The sequence below is a fragment of the Talpa occidentalis genome, unplaced genomic scaffold (genome assembly GCF_014898055.3).
Source record: "Talpa occidentalis isolate TD23 unplaced genomic scaffold, MPIMG_talOcc4v2.1 talOcc4.10, whole genome shotgun sequence".
Classification (NCBI taxonomy): domain Eukaryota; kingdom Metazoa; phylum Chordata; class Mammalia; order Eulipotyphla; family Talpidae; genus Talpa; species Talpa occidentalis.
Window position 1 is genome coordinate 24953233 of NW_023600993.1, and position 14863 is coordinate 24968095.

The following is a 14863-nucleotide window of genomic DNA, read 5'->3' on the forward strand; positions in this document are numbered from 1 at the left end:
GTTTGTTTCTGCTCCCTGACGTTTGGCAGATGACTTTGTTTTTTCTTGGGACTTGACTTGTTTATTCTTCGTCTGTTTTGAAATAACCCTCCCAAGTTAAAAGAATCAGCCTGCCTTTATCCTGGAGCTCATTCACAACCTGTCTCAGACCTTGTGACCTGGAATTGTTGAGAATCTTCATGCCGCCTCTACATGGGTTTCTGTCTGAGTCAGCTCAGGCTATACTCAAATACCATAAACTGGGCAGTTTAAACAACAAACATTTCTCACAGTTTTGGAGGCTGGGGAGGTTGAGGTGAGGGTGCCAGCATGGTCAGGTTCTGGTGAGTGCTCAGTTCCTGGCTTGGAGACAATTGTCTTCTTGCTCTGTCCTTACATGACCAAGAGAGATCAAATTTCAGTCTCCTTGCTATGACATTAATCCCATCATGGGGACTCCACTCTCATGACTTCTGGACCTAATCACCTCCTGAAGCTCCTACTTCTTAACACCATCCCATTGAGGGTTAGGGTTCAACACAAACTTCTGGGGGACACGTGCATGCAATCTGAAATCATACATAAGCCTTAGCTGATAGGCACATAGGCTCACATAAATGACTACTGTGTTCAGAGCCTGGAATTGAGGAATTAGGCTTTGTGGTCAATAGAAGGCATGCTCTGTCACCTGCTGTCTGAGTATTAGTTGGGCATATTAGCCTCTCTGAGCCTCAGTTTCTCTATCTTTAATTGCTGGCATGAGGCTTCCTATACTCTGTATGGTTGTTGGGAAGAATCCCTGGGTAAATTGTGTGAAGTATTTAACTTACAGCAAGTGACCAATAAGTGTACATTGTTCTTATTTATCCACATCCCAAATACATCATCACTATTCGTCCATATATTTGTTCCTTTGTAATCAGACCAAGAAACTGTCAGAGAAGAAAATTGATTTCCACAGATAGAAGGCATTTGAATAACCTCTACTTCGTTGGGTAAAATGCTTTGCTCATGTTTATTTGCAAGGCCATCATCCTAGCTGCATGAGTAGCCATCAGAGAGGCATCTTCAAATAAAAGTTTTCAAGGGCAGATGGAGATAATACCCCCTTGTAGAACTGAGCTGATAAAAAGCAGACTACATGGAGAGGGAGGGATTTAATGATGAGATATTCTCAATAGAGTCACCTGTATTTTATGCTGTTTCAAAGATGAATCCAGATAGCTCACAAGAGACCTCCTGGCCACTGGCATTAAATAAATGAGGAAGGACCAGTTGTCCTGGGAAGTGCATACATGGGCATGGATGTGCACATATGCATGCAAGTGTGTAAAGCTTCTGTTAGTAGCACACATGGTCTGAGCTGAGAAACAGACCACAGAAGAGCAGAGCAGACACACCATTTCGTTACTTCTCGTCCTTCTGTGTTGTCCAGCCAATACTGTTCAGGTCTGAGAAAAAGCAAGATTTATATCTTCTGTTTCGTAAGCTAGCTCCTAGGGGTGCTTTGAGTAAAAAGCAGCCACCATTACCTGACCAGGTGCTACTTATCAGGTGCCGTACTGAACACTATATTCATTATCCCCTTGAAGTCCCTCATTTTATGGCATTTCTCTGCCTTGGACTTCTAATGAAACAGAGGTCCAGAGAGGTGAGGGGTCTTATTTAAGCTCTCAAAGCTCCTAAGTGGCAGAGTTGCAGTTCAAATACTTTTAGTATGAATCTGAAAGCTGTGCTCTGTACCCATAATTGCTGCCACCCCTCAGCCCCCCTAAAATCCCGCACGTGGACAGTAGAACTCTGCTTCCAGCTTCCTTCTGACTGTGACCTGAATCCATATCAGCCCCAGAGTGTGGTGGTCGGGAGTGGGAGGAGCTTTCTGGCCAGGGTTGTGGTGTACCTGCTAGGGTGAGGCAGTGCCTGGAAGTGACCCTGGTCATGTGCATAGCGGGGAGGGGCAACTCTTGCCAGAGGGAATAGCAGGAGGCAAAAACGTGGAGGGCACCTGCCTCTTCTGGTGATTCTTTAGCTTCACTTCTCTCTGCCTCAATGCCCAGAAGTGGGGTTCAGGGTCTGGTCCCTGCCATCTAACTAACTCCTTGTTCATTCTGAGACTGCAAAGAGCAGTTGTTCTCAAAACTTGTACAGAATTTAGTTTATTAATTAGTCATACCTGATTTGTGTATTTGGGTTTTTCTTAATTTCTTCTCTTTCTTTTCTTTTTTTTAAACGAGGTTTTTTTTTTTTTTTTTTTTTTAATTTATGCCATATAAGAACTGAGGTATAGGCCAGAGTGCGGGGGTTTGGGGAGGGCCGTGGGAGGATTCACCAGAGACAGAGTGGGGAACAGAACAGGCAGACTGATGAAATACACTGCTGAGGGGAGCAGCAGATGAGCCAGGAGAGGTCTGCTGCACCATGTGGGTTGCTCCCCGGCCGGGGATCAAACTCGTGCTGCAGAGGCTGCAGACAGCTTCACAATGCTGTGCTTAACCCCTTGTGCCACCAGGGAGGACCTCTTTTTTTTATTTTAACTCTAGGTAATGGATTGAGAGAGGTAAAGTCTCTATTTTTTTTCTTGGCTTTTATGCTTCATTCTATTTTTAGAAAGTGCCCCTCTCTGACCTGTTTAGTGCTTTTTGCACTGAATTAAGCTCTGGGATGAGACTCAGAGCATCTCTGGGTATGTGCTTGCCTATATACCTTTGTGCAGTCTTTCATTTTCAACTTTGAGTTTCATTGTCTTAAATATGTCTCTTGTGTATCCAGGAAGTTGGGTTTTGTTTCATGAGCTCAGTATAAGAATATGTTCTTTTAATAGGTGTTTAGATACTTTGGGTTTATTGTGGAAGCAAGTCAGATGGATGTTACTTATGTCATCGTAGCTAACATTATACCTTTTGTTTGTTTTTAATAATCTTATATATATATGACACGTATGTCCTTGTACATATATAAGTGTGCCTCTTGACTTAGCTGTTGAAAGAATCTTTTATTTTTGAAGTGTAATATGTCCACTAGGATATGTCTTGGTTTTGGTGACTGTAATATTTACTCCATGGATATAGTGGACCCTTTATTCTTCATTCTTCCTTTATTGATTGAAAATGTTTTGAGATAGATCCTCAATTTTTTGGCATCCAGTTATTGGGTTCTCTCCTTCAGAGTCAACACTGCAGTCATGCTAAAGCAAGCTCACCTCTGTTTGTCCTCCATATAATTTTTTTCCCTTAAATTCCTTAACATTTCGTTTATTCTGGTCTTTTTTGCTATTTTATCATACCTGCGTCCAGGTTTTACTAATATCTGTTCTCCTTTGTGCCCCTTTCAATATAGATTTCATCTTGATGATGTATGTTTTTCCATGTATTTCCTGGGTTTTGCCATTTCCCTCTTTGTCTCCTTCTGTTACTGTCTGTGACATATCTTGGTGGAAACTTTGTAGCTCTTTTATTTTCCCTTCAGGTTAAACATCCTAAAGTATTTTTTTACTTGTGGTGACATCCATATGGCACAAAATTTGCCATTTTAACCATTTTTTAGGAATACGGTTCATTAGTATTAAGTATATTCACATTGTTGTGCAACCAATGTTCAGAAGTATATTGCAAAACTGAAGCTCCATATCCATTTAAACAATGGCCCATCCCTCCTCCCCTCAGTACCCGACAATCAGTATTATACTTTCTGTCTCTGTCAGATCTCTCTAGGTACCTCATATAAGTGGAATCATATACTATTTTTTTTTAATGTGACTTAAGTGGCTTATTTCACTTGGCATAATGTCCTCAAGGGTCATCCTTGCTAGAACATGTATCAGAGTGCCTCTTCTTTTTAAGGATGAATGATATTCCCCTGCAGGTGTACACCACATTTGCTATTCATCTGTTGGTGAACTCTTGTGTCTTTCCATCTTTGGCTCTTGTGATTTGCATTGCTATGAACATGGGTATACAAATGTCTCCTTGAGATTCTGTTTCCAATTCTTTTGAGTTATATATCTAGAAATGGAATTGCTGCATCACATGGTAATTTCATTTATTTATTTATTTTGATAAAGCACCGTATTGTTTTCCACAGTGGCTGCACCATTTCATAGTCCTACTAAAAGAACCTGGGGCTTGAATTTTTCCACATCCTTGTCAGTACTTAATTTTTGTTTATTTGGATGGTGGCTATCCTAATGTTGAAAAATGCTATCTCATTGTGGGTTTGAGTTGAGTGGGAGTTCTTTATATATTCTGGTATTAACCCATTATCAGATAGATGATCTGTAAATATTTTCTCCCATTGCATGGGTTGTCTTTTCACTTTGGAGATTGTGTTCTTTGATATACAGAGCTTTTAAGTTTTTTAAAAAAGATTTATTTATGCATACAAGAGTTGGGGTATAGGCCAGAGGCGGGGGTGAGAGGATTCACCAGAGACAGAGTGGAGAGAAGAACAGGCAGATTGACTGAAAAACACTGATGAGGGGAGCAGCAGGCAAGTCAGAAGGGGTCTGCTGTACCATGTGGGTAGCTTGCTGGCTGGGGATCGAACTCGTACTGCAGTGGCTGCAGATAGCTTCATAGGTTGCATTTTAACCCCTTGTACTACCAGGGAGACCCCAGAGGTTTTAAGTTTTTATGTAGTCCAATTAGTTTTCTTTGTTCCCTTGCCTTTGATGTCATAACCAGGATCAAATACAGTATTATGAAAGTTCCTTCTGTATTTTCTCCTACTTTTAAGTTGTGTTTTTTTTTTTTAACTTTTAAGTGCTTGATGATATTAGTAATTTTTCCATGTTCTTTAAGTGATTTATATATATATATTTATGTATGCATGTATATATATGTGTGTGTGTATATATATATAGTCAATGTTCTCATTTCCTTTTTCAGTCTTCCATTTATTTTCATGTGATCTCCTTTTATAAATCTGTCCTGATTTTTAAAATTAGGGTATCTCTGATTGAAGCAAGTTCTTCATGAGTCTACTCTCTCCATTAGGTTTGGGTGAGGAGGATTATATGCACCCGAGAGTGAATGAGTTATTTTAGATTTTAGTTTTCCTGGTGCAAAGAACGAGTGCATGGTTGTTTGCAACTGATAATTTTTCTGTCTTCTATCTATATCAGTAACAGTATTCTTCCTGCAAAATCTGTTTCCTCATTGAACCCTCTCCCTCTGCAATATTTGGTGCTAAATAGAGTCCTAGAAAACTTCAACTGAGAACTCACTGATCCCCTCCTGTTGCTCCAAATGATAGATTGTTTTTCTCCCTAGAGTGCATCATCTTGTTTGGACAACTGAGCTCTGACAGTGTGTCTGAGATCTGCACCTGCTGATGTCTTTGTGAACTCCCTCAGTGTATTTTATAGCCCTTTCTCTTTTAGCATGTTTCAGAATTTCAAGTCTATTCTAGTTTGTTGAAGGTAGATTTTTTTCCGTATCTTGAAGTTGATGTGGCTTCCTAGAGATAAAGGAGGGAGGACCTTACAATGGGAGGTCCAGGTGACTTTGTTTATTCCAGTTCCCTATTATTTTTCCTTTTGGAGAATTTTGAGAGCTTCCCAGTGTCCTAAGATCCAGCGTGGAGCACAAAGAGACCAAGAAAGACAATGACATGAATACATAGAGCAGAACTGTTATAGAATGGTTCTGATTCTGTCCCTTCCTAGCCATTTGACCTTGGGCAAGTGACTTGGCTCTTCTGTGACTTAGTTGTTTTCATTTGCAAATGGCAGTAATAGGTTTTTTTTTGTGTGTGCCAGCTCTGTGAGAGGCACTGTAAGATAGTTGCCTATATTAAGTAATTCAGTCTCACCTACCATCATCTCCATTGTACAGGTAAAGAAACTGAAGCAAATGGTTTTTAAATAAATGGGAAAGCTGGATTCAAACCTATGCCATCTAGTTCCAGACCCTGATATGTTCCAGACCCCAGTGAAATGAAATAATGTACATCAAGTCCATATGGTAAGTTAGATGTTTCTCCTCCTCCTATTTCTCCTCCTTCTCTTCCCCTATCTCTATATTCATGCTCTCCATTGATAAATTTGGGGAAAATGATGATATGACATCATTATGTATAACAAATTAAAAATGTCCATTGTCTTAGGGGTTTGAAAATACTTTTCTGAAGAAATGTTTAAGAAAAGAGCGAAGACAAAAGGCAACCTTTGGGGCCTCCCCGGTGGCACAGTGGTTGAGTGCTGGTTTGCGAAGCTGCTCGCAGCCTCCGTAGCACCGGTTCGATCCCCGGCTGCTCCCCGGCCACCGGAGGAGGGCCCCATATGGCGCGCAGACCTCTCCTGCCGCCCGCTGCTCCCCTCAGCAGTGTACTTCGGTCCTTCTGCCTGCTCTGCTCCCCGCTCTGGCTCTGGTGAATTCTCTCACCCTTCCGCGCTTCTGACTGTACCCGGTGCTTGTATAAATAAATAAAAATAAATCTTTTTTTTTTAAAAGGCGACCTTTGTATTGTAGAAAAATTAGTCTCTTTTAGTCTTTGCACTCATTTAAAAATATACCTTAATGTCTTCAGGAGCAAAAGCTAAGCTGATGAAGTTGGGAAGCAGAAGCTGAAACTCTCAGAGAAACTGTATCTTTGGTCCCTTGGAGCCAGTTTGCAAGTGAAAAGAACAAGGTGAAGAGTGGTGTTGAGCAGCCAGGTTATGCTCTAGAATAGTGAGTGGTGTTTACTTTCTTCATAATGGTCTCTACCTGTGGTTCCAAATATTAGCATGGGTCATAAAGCAGGGAACCAATGGTCAGTGCTTATGACTCTTTCTTCCCATCCTTTGTGTTTTTCTCCATGTGTTTGTTTCACTTTCATTCTGTAGATTTTTCTGAGAGGAGAAGCATGGAAAATGGACTCACTAGTCTATTTTATACAAATTTTACTTTTACACAAATTTTGAACAGTGAGAGAAGAGAGAAGGGAGATAGGGTGGTGTATAAATAGATATGTAGAGGGGGACCAACTGTTATAGGACAGGGAGAGGGGCAGCCCAAACCCCGCAAACCTGCCTATTCTAAATGGGTTCTGCCATCCGCCACATCAACACAAAACATATGAGACTTTAATGGGAAGGAACTTTAATAAAACTAGGAAACAATACAGGTAAGGCAAAGAGTCTAGTTTCTAAATGAAGCACCCAAAGTGACCCGTCCCCTCGTGGGTAAAAGTCTATCCAAATGGGATTGGCCCAGAGCAAGGCCCCAAGGCCTGCCACAAGTCTAAAGCATCTTCCAGTGGGGACCCACAGAAAAGGGTCAGAAACAACCAGACAAGCCTGGAAGGAAAAGAGCAAAATCAACATCAAGATAAAAGCTGCCATTGTCACCTCTCCACGGGTCTCACCCACATCTGTGTCACCCCGTCCATGACCAAAAAACAAGCGCAGTTTCTTCACGTGTCTCTAGGCTCCACGCGCCTCCTCCAGGTCTCCTGGCTCCATCCTGCTTCCTTCCTCAGTCTCTTCTCCTGCTTCTCCTCTTCCTGCTCAGCTCCACCCTCCCTTGGGTGGGGCAGGGAACTTCCCCCTTTCCTGGGGACCACCCTGTTACACAACCAGTCTCTGAATCCTAATTTCACTTTTCCTGTTGGAGAATCTGATTGGTTTGGCTTTAGTAGAGAGAGTGATTGGCATCTCTTGGCCGCTAACTCCCATGGCAGGTCCCAGTAGGATCCTGATGTGAATGCGCATTCTGCAACACAGACTCTCTGTGAAGGGGCAACCAGCATCCATAGTCCGGTCTGGAGTTTGCATGTGAGTCCCTAAGCCTGCTGGTCAGGATTCATAGTGTGAGGCTTTATTAGCTGCCAATCATTTTGTTCTGTTTGCCTTGGCGATTTGTTCCTCTTGTGGATTCCTGTACTCTCTTGAAAACAGGGAATCACCTGGTATGTCCACTTCATTTCATCTGTGCCAGTTCATTTCTCCTTCTCTGGACCTGCCTTGACTGCACAGCACCCTGTGCTAGATTTTATCCAGAGTCACTCAAAAGTCCTGTTCTGGAAGCAAAATAGAACTACAATCCTCCCTGTCACTTTCGCCCACCTCTCTCCAAATGACCCCAATCTAATTTAAAGAGGAAAACGAACATTCTCTGGGGACATATCATCCCTAAAAAGTTCTCCAAGGAAAGTTCAAAGATGGGCTGTTGTTTAGAGATCAATGAAAAGGAGATGGAATTTAAATATTAAGAGGAAAGCTCTTGCCTTCAGGTAAAGCTGACATTTGCATAATAATGAGAATGACTAACCAGATGGAATTGAGAATCTGACTGGAATCTCAAATCCTGGTGAGGGAAGATTCATTTACTTGAAATGGCAATGGGAAATATGCTAATCAGGGGCTTGCTGCTGTCCATCACGTTCAACTGATTCTGAGACAAAGAAATAGAAAGAGTTCACAAATAGGAGGTGATACAACTTGACATTAAACTTAATTTGGTTTGTTTTCCCATCAGCCCCTGACAGATGTGCAATTGTGGAAGTCTTTGAAGGGAGTGGGTAGAACCATTCCCTTCTGTCAGAACTATCTGACATTGTCATCACCAGTGCTGTCATTGTCATTATTGTTATTGTGTGAGAAACAACAGGAGGGAGGGAACGGAAACCTGGAGTATGACCTGAATCATTACTGAGAAATAATGAGAAAATCTAAAAAGAAAAGTAAAAGAAGAAGAAAATCAGGAGTATAGATAAACATTTTTGCGTCTTCACTGTTAGGATGGGGAAGCATTAGTATTTGGGTGATGGAATCAATAATTTAGAAGACATCTTAGAAATTGAGTTCCCTGAGGGAGAAAATGTTATCTTAGTCTGGGCCTGAATTCTTTTATTTTGAGACAATAGGAGCTACTCTGCGGGAAGGTGGAAGGGAGTTAGGAAAATTATGGCCCCTGAGATCCCCTGCCCCTTGTGTTAAGTGCTGTATCCTTCCTTTGGAGGGAAGGCAGAATTTGTGACTTGTGTCTCATAGGATCACTCCCATGAGTATATTACATTGTATGCAAAGGTGAAATATTTTGCAGAGGTAATTAAGACCCCTCATCAGTTGATCATAGGGGAGGTTATGGTGAACCCTTCAAAAGAGGCTTCTTTTTTGAAGACAGAGACTCCAAGCAACTGAGACACTCTCTTTCCATTGCTGATTTGAAGAAGAAAGTTGCCATAAAACCACAAGGAAATTACTTATGTCAATAACCCAAATGGACGTGGAAGCGGATTCTTCCCTGGTTGAGAATCTAGGTGAAATCATAGCCCTGGTCAACATCTTGGTTTCAGCCTTGTGAGTCCTTGATCAGACAACTTAGCTAACCTGTGGTTAGAATCCTGGCCTTATAAAAACTATGAGGTCATAAAATGGGTGTTGTTTAAAGCCACTGAGTTTGTGATAATTTGTTACATTTTAGTAGAAAATCAATACAGAACTTTATTTTTAAATAATTGCAACAATGCTGTGTGCATTAGCCTTTCTGGTGGGAGGGCAGGGGAATAGGGATCAATAACACTGGTATTGCACATTTGTGTAGTCAGTTATTTGCTAAGCTAAGCTCTTACCTAGTTTGAGGATTTTCTTTAGGGCTGGATGGATAACGTAACCTAGTCTTTAATCCCAAAATTTTTACCTCTTCAGTCAACCTTCTTTAATCTTTTCTTTTCTTTCTTTCTTTTTTTAATGTTGAACTCTTTTTTAAAAAAAAAGATTTATTTTATAATTTTTTGTACAAGAGCTGGGGTACAGGCCATAGCGGGGGTACAGGCCAGAGCATGGGAGGGTGAGAGGATTCACCAGAGACAGAGTAGGGAACAGAACAGGCAGACTGATGAAATACACTGCTGAGGGGAGCGGTGGGTGAGACAGGCGAAGTCTGCCGCTCCATGCGGGACCCTCACTGGCCGGCCGGGAATTGAACCCATGCTGCAGAGGCTCCGGACAGCTTCACAGTGCTGTGCTAGACCCTCTGTGCCACCTAGAGGCCCCAGGCTTCTTTATCTTTTCAAAGGAACAACCGAAACAATGTGATTCATGCAAGACTACAGTTGTAAGGCAATGACTAAGCTTATGCTAGGATTGCACCCATCTCTTTATTCTTATGCATACTGTCTTTCATAACTCAATTTCATCCTGCTCAATTAAAAACATCATTTATTGAGCATTTACTCTAGGAGAGGCTTGTTATTGGCCTGGGGATGTTATTAATGATGACAGAGTTGAGGGCAGAATAAAAGTCAAGGATATAAAATCCTCTAGAAACTTCAAATTTGTGTGATAAATAGCCATTAGCTCTAGTAGCTATTACAGAGAATAGATTGTCAAGTGTCACAATAGGCAGCAAAGGGGTATAGTTCTGCTATTTTCTACTTGTGTGACCTTAAAAAATTACCTACCTGAGATTCATATCTACCTGAAATTCATCTGAAACATTATTATTAACAATAATAATGATAACGACTTTGACAATGTGGTTTTGAGAATCAAATGAGCAAACATATATACAAATAACAGGCATATAGTAAATTCTCAATTTATGTTACTGCTATAATATTCTTTATGAGGGAGATAAATAAGCAAAGTCTTCCTATGGGAAACACCATTCAATGATGCCTAAGACTACTGCTAAAAGTATTTGGTGGGGAGTTTATGGAAAGATTCAAGTAGGAGTGTCAATGATCGAAGGCCCAGAGGGTGGAGGGTAAGAGATGAGCTGGGTGACTAGTAACTTCCTGAAGCTTCCACATTGTCCTTGCCCTCGGAAGAACACAATAGTTTATATATTCTAGAATGACATAGACTATGACCTCTAAGTCCTGATTAAGTTTATTTTTTCTTTGATTGTAACTGGGATTTCAACCTGACACTCCTGAGAACAAAGGAAGTTTGTGGCTGCTTGAGACTTTTCAGAATGGCACAGTCCTAGCTTTGGGCAAACCAAAGACTAGGTAGGCTCCAGGTGCCCTAATCCTTGGTCAAGGTGCAGCGTCATTGGATCCATTTGTGATTAATTTCTGTTAAAATAATCTGAAAGCCAGCAGTGGGAGACTACAGGGGCTACACCAGTGGAGAGAAATGAAACACTACTGAAAAATTAACAAAGATGTAAGAAAATTAATTAAAATAATCTGAAAACCAATTATGGCAGAATAACTTTTTTTCTTTTCCTCCTCTAGTCCATCTTAAGTGATACTAAAGAAGGGGACAGTGTTTTTTCTGAGGAAGAGTTCATAGGTGTTCCACTGTAAGTTTTAAACTTTCTCTTAGAAGGGACAGTAGGCACTTCCTTCTGACCTATAATGGTGAGAGCGAGACCCTGAGGGAAGGTGAGGGCTGGGGGATATAAATGAATACAGGAAGGAGGAGGGAGATTAGAGAGAGGAAGACATTGTGGGTGCTCGTATGAGGTGACCTATGTGTGGCATGGAGGGCAAATTGAAGGTAAAGCTGAGCAATGCTTTCCCTGTCTTGTCAATCTTGGGATTGTTTAAGACAACTTACTCCCCAGTTGGTTCTACCCCTCCTGCATTGTTGACAAAGCTCTGGGGTTAATTTGGGGGGGTGGATGTCGAACTTGCATGAGACTGTTGCATGTGGCGCACTTGCTGACTCCTCATAAACATAAGGAGAATCTAGGGTGAAAGTGAAATATGGCAGCTCCCTATTTCCTTGAATGAATTGTGCGCGAGTCACAGTGCTGACGGGCACTGGTGAACTTGCAAATTCATCAGAGTCCAAGACTTTAGGGTCTGATTGGGGCTCTCTGTGGCCGTTATTGTTTATGGTTTTGCTCTTTGAACGTCGCTTCAGTTTAGGGTTACGAAACTTGTTATTTGGAAACAGTACACACAGGACTCAGAATACTGAGGTTTGACTGTCACTGATAAGCATAGGATGCTTATTGTTCTACAGGGCATCCCTTAGCACAGTCGAGCTGACATGACCTTCAGAATTAAAAATTAACCTTCAAACTGTATCTTGCCATACATTTGGAAGAATATAGTATTGTTCCTTGGTCGTGGCAGAAAATAGATCCTGTAGAAGAGCAGGAATCTCAAACACAGGCTGTCCTACTGCAAACCTTTTGAGATGGGTGCATCCTCGTGCTGCTTGGAGGTTGGGCTGGTGGTTGTATTTGTATATATGTATCTGTGTCTCAATTGTACTGGAGGAGCAGGAGGGAAAGCATGGCCCAGTGACTTGTTAGTTGCCTGAACTGCCTTTTCCCCTTTGTGGTATAATTCTGCTTGTTGTTTATAACGAAACTGTGACTTCAAAACTAACAAAGTCATTCTGACCGACTGGAGACTACTGGAGTACTCTTCCCTGAGCAAGCAAACTGGCACTGAGCTGTTTGTCATCAGTGTTGTCATTGTCTTCCTGTGGTTATGATCATTATTAATAATGATGATCATGATCATTAGGCCTAGGAAGAAAATAATGATAAAATGGCTCTAATTAGGCATTATAAGCACATCATGTTCTTATCATTATGTTGTCTAGTATTAATTATAATCACTATAATCACTATAACAATATGAACTTCTGTTTGAGTTTGTCTTCTATCTGATCAAAGCATTGAAAGGCACGATCTTGTTAGCTCTCATGACATTCTGGCAAAGGGAGTGCAGGTTCAAATGATGGTCCTGTGTGTTGGAGTAAGAATGGATTGAAGGGGATGTAATAACTCCAGAAACCAAAATCAAAGTGCAGCAAAACAAACAGTGGCTAGAAACATTGTAAGGTGGCATATGTCATACAAAGTCTAAAATGAAATAGATTTCAGGAAGTTCAGTTCGAATTGTTTGTTGCTTTTCTCCAGCTGTGTGACCTTGAGAAATTTGCTTTACCTCTCAGAGCACAGTGACTAAAAGTGCTTTATTGTCTCTTGCAATTAGAGGCAGCACCCCAACTCATCTGTTTCACCCCCCCCCACATTAATTTAATGAAATAATACAATGCAGCCTCTTGGAAGAAACCAAGGGGATATTTACTCTGGCATCTGGCACAGAGCTTGGCACATGGTTGGTTTGTGTTTAACGAATGTTGGTTAAATGAGTAAAAGATTTTGAAAAACATTGCTTTATAGAATTTATAGCTAGAAAAGATTTTAAGTAGGTTTATTAATTTCTAGTATACGAATAAGCTTCTGAGATACTAAAGACAGAGCTAGTCTGCCCCTTGCCATAGTCAATTGTTATCATTTTTCCTTCATTTCCATCAACTCTTCCATCAGGGACCTATGGATGCAACTCATTGGATTGTGGCTGTTAAAAAAATGTAGACACATGTGAAGATGACCCATCAATGCCATTACCATTGTCAGCCCAATGGATCATGCCCCAGCTCATCCTCCTACCTCCTATCCCCTGTGAATGCATCTATCCATCCAGGGAGATGCTGTCCCCTTCAAGGCTGCCTCTGAGCTCTCTTTAACTTAACTCTTCCCCATACTAACATCCTCCTCTGTGACTTGGACCTAAGTTGGGAAGATGTCCTGTTTGGGTACCTCTGAAGTTGTTTAAAAATGGCCCAGTTCATTCTCTTAGATGTTGCAGCATCTCCCTGTCTTGTACAATTTTACTCTAATTTGCCTCCAGGAAAAGACATCCTGACAAAATAAACTCAGTTTTGTGTCAATTATTGGGAATCCTCATTAGTAAAGAACAAATTAATGAACACTTGGTTACCTTTTAAAAGTCCTAATCATGAAGATTTAGCTATCTGGCTTCTAATGCCCCATCTTCATTTACTGTTACCAAGACTAGAAACTTACTACTGTTGTCACGTACAAAGGACACTTGCAGCCCTGGCTCTAAATCCTGCCCTGCAATTTTCTGTGCTCTTGTGCCCCTTTCAACAGTGCTCCCAGAGACCAGGTGTTTGAGATGAAAGGACCCCAGCTTCTCTTAGAGGAGAAGCACCAAGAACAACTGATCACCATGCGAGATTGTGGCATAAGAGAGAACTCAAAACTCTGTTACCTTAGGCCACAGAGTTTTGGGCTTTTTACAGTAGCGCGTGTGTTACTTCACAAGTACGAACACTGACAAGGAAATTATTGAAATGTGGGATCAACATCCCACATGATAAGGTGAGAATTCAAGGAGACGTTCCTAATATTTCGACTGTCTCACTTTAGTCCTGTTACTCTTTCATAATAATGCCAAACATCTGTCTAGAAGTTAGCAGCTTGCACTGACTTCTGTATATGATTCCTACAGATGAAAAGTGGGGGAGAAAGATGTTCCAGGAGGGCCAGACTCGGGCAGAGTACACCCTTCACTAACTTTTCCACGGTATCTCCACACAGCCCATGTGCTTGCTCCTCGGTCCATCACCATCGATCAGGTCCCTGATCTCTGCCCGTGGGCCTGGCAGAGGAATGGCTGCACGGACCTGTGGAGCCCAAGTGTGCGGAGGCCATAATTTCAGGCTAACGAACGCTCCGCAGGCTCCTTTGCTGCTTGCCAGCTCTCGGCTTTGTGTGCTGGAAACATCTTGAACAAAGTGTCATGAAGAGCATCTTGGCTGTGTCCTGCTGACTGAGGACATGGGGCTGCCGAGTTTGCCATCTGCCTGCAGCCTCTCTGAGGTAATTATATCAGAGTCTCTGAAGTGCTGGAACAAGGGGGTTGTCAAATACACTTTCTCTCCTCTAGGAAGGTAATTTTCATTTTCTCAGTTCATTTGGAGCTGCATATCTTATTGTCTCCAGGTGTGAGAGAGGCGCTGGGAGAGTGAAAAGGAAAGGGGGAGCCCTGTGGGGGGTCAGCAGGTAGGGGGTAGGGCGAGGGTAGGAGGTAAGGCAGGAAGAACAGTGAGGGAGGGGCTCAACTGTCACTGAGCCCAAGGAGAGGTGCACATGCTAATTTTGGCAACTTTTAATTAAATGAT

At 41.8% G+C, this 14863-nt stretch overlaps 1 long non-coding RNA gene across 3 annotated transcripts in view; it reads left to right on the forward strand.

Moving 5' to 3' along the window:
- The window catches only part of LOC119257834 (uncharacterized), a 49257-nt gene extending 34698 nt beyond the window's left edge, over positions 1 to 14559 (forward strand). For all 3 annotated transcript variants that reach the window (XR_008551001.1, XR_008550999.1, XR_008551002.1), the window contains exons 2-5: positions 5811 to 5939; positions 6505 to 6647; positions 13830 to 14060; positions 14280 to 14559. This is a non-coding gene — a long non-coding RNA (uncharacterized LOC119257834). The remainder of the gene's footprint in view (positions 1 to 5810; positions 5940 to 6504; positions 6648 to 13829; positions 14061 to 14279) is intronic.
- Positions 14560 to 14863: the final 304 nt, after the last annotated feature.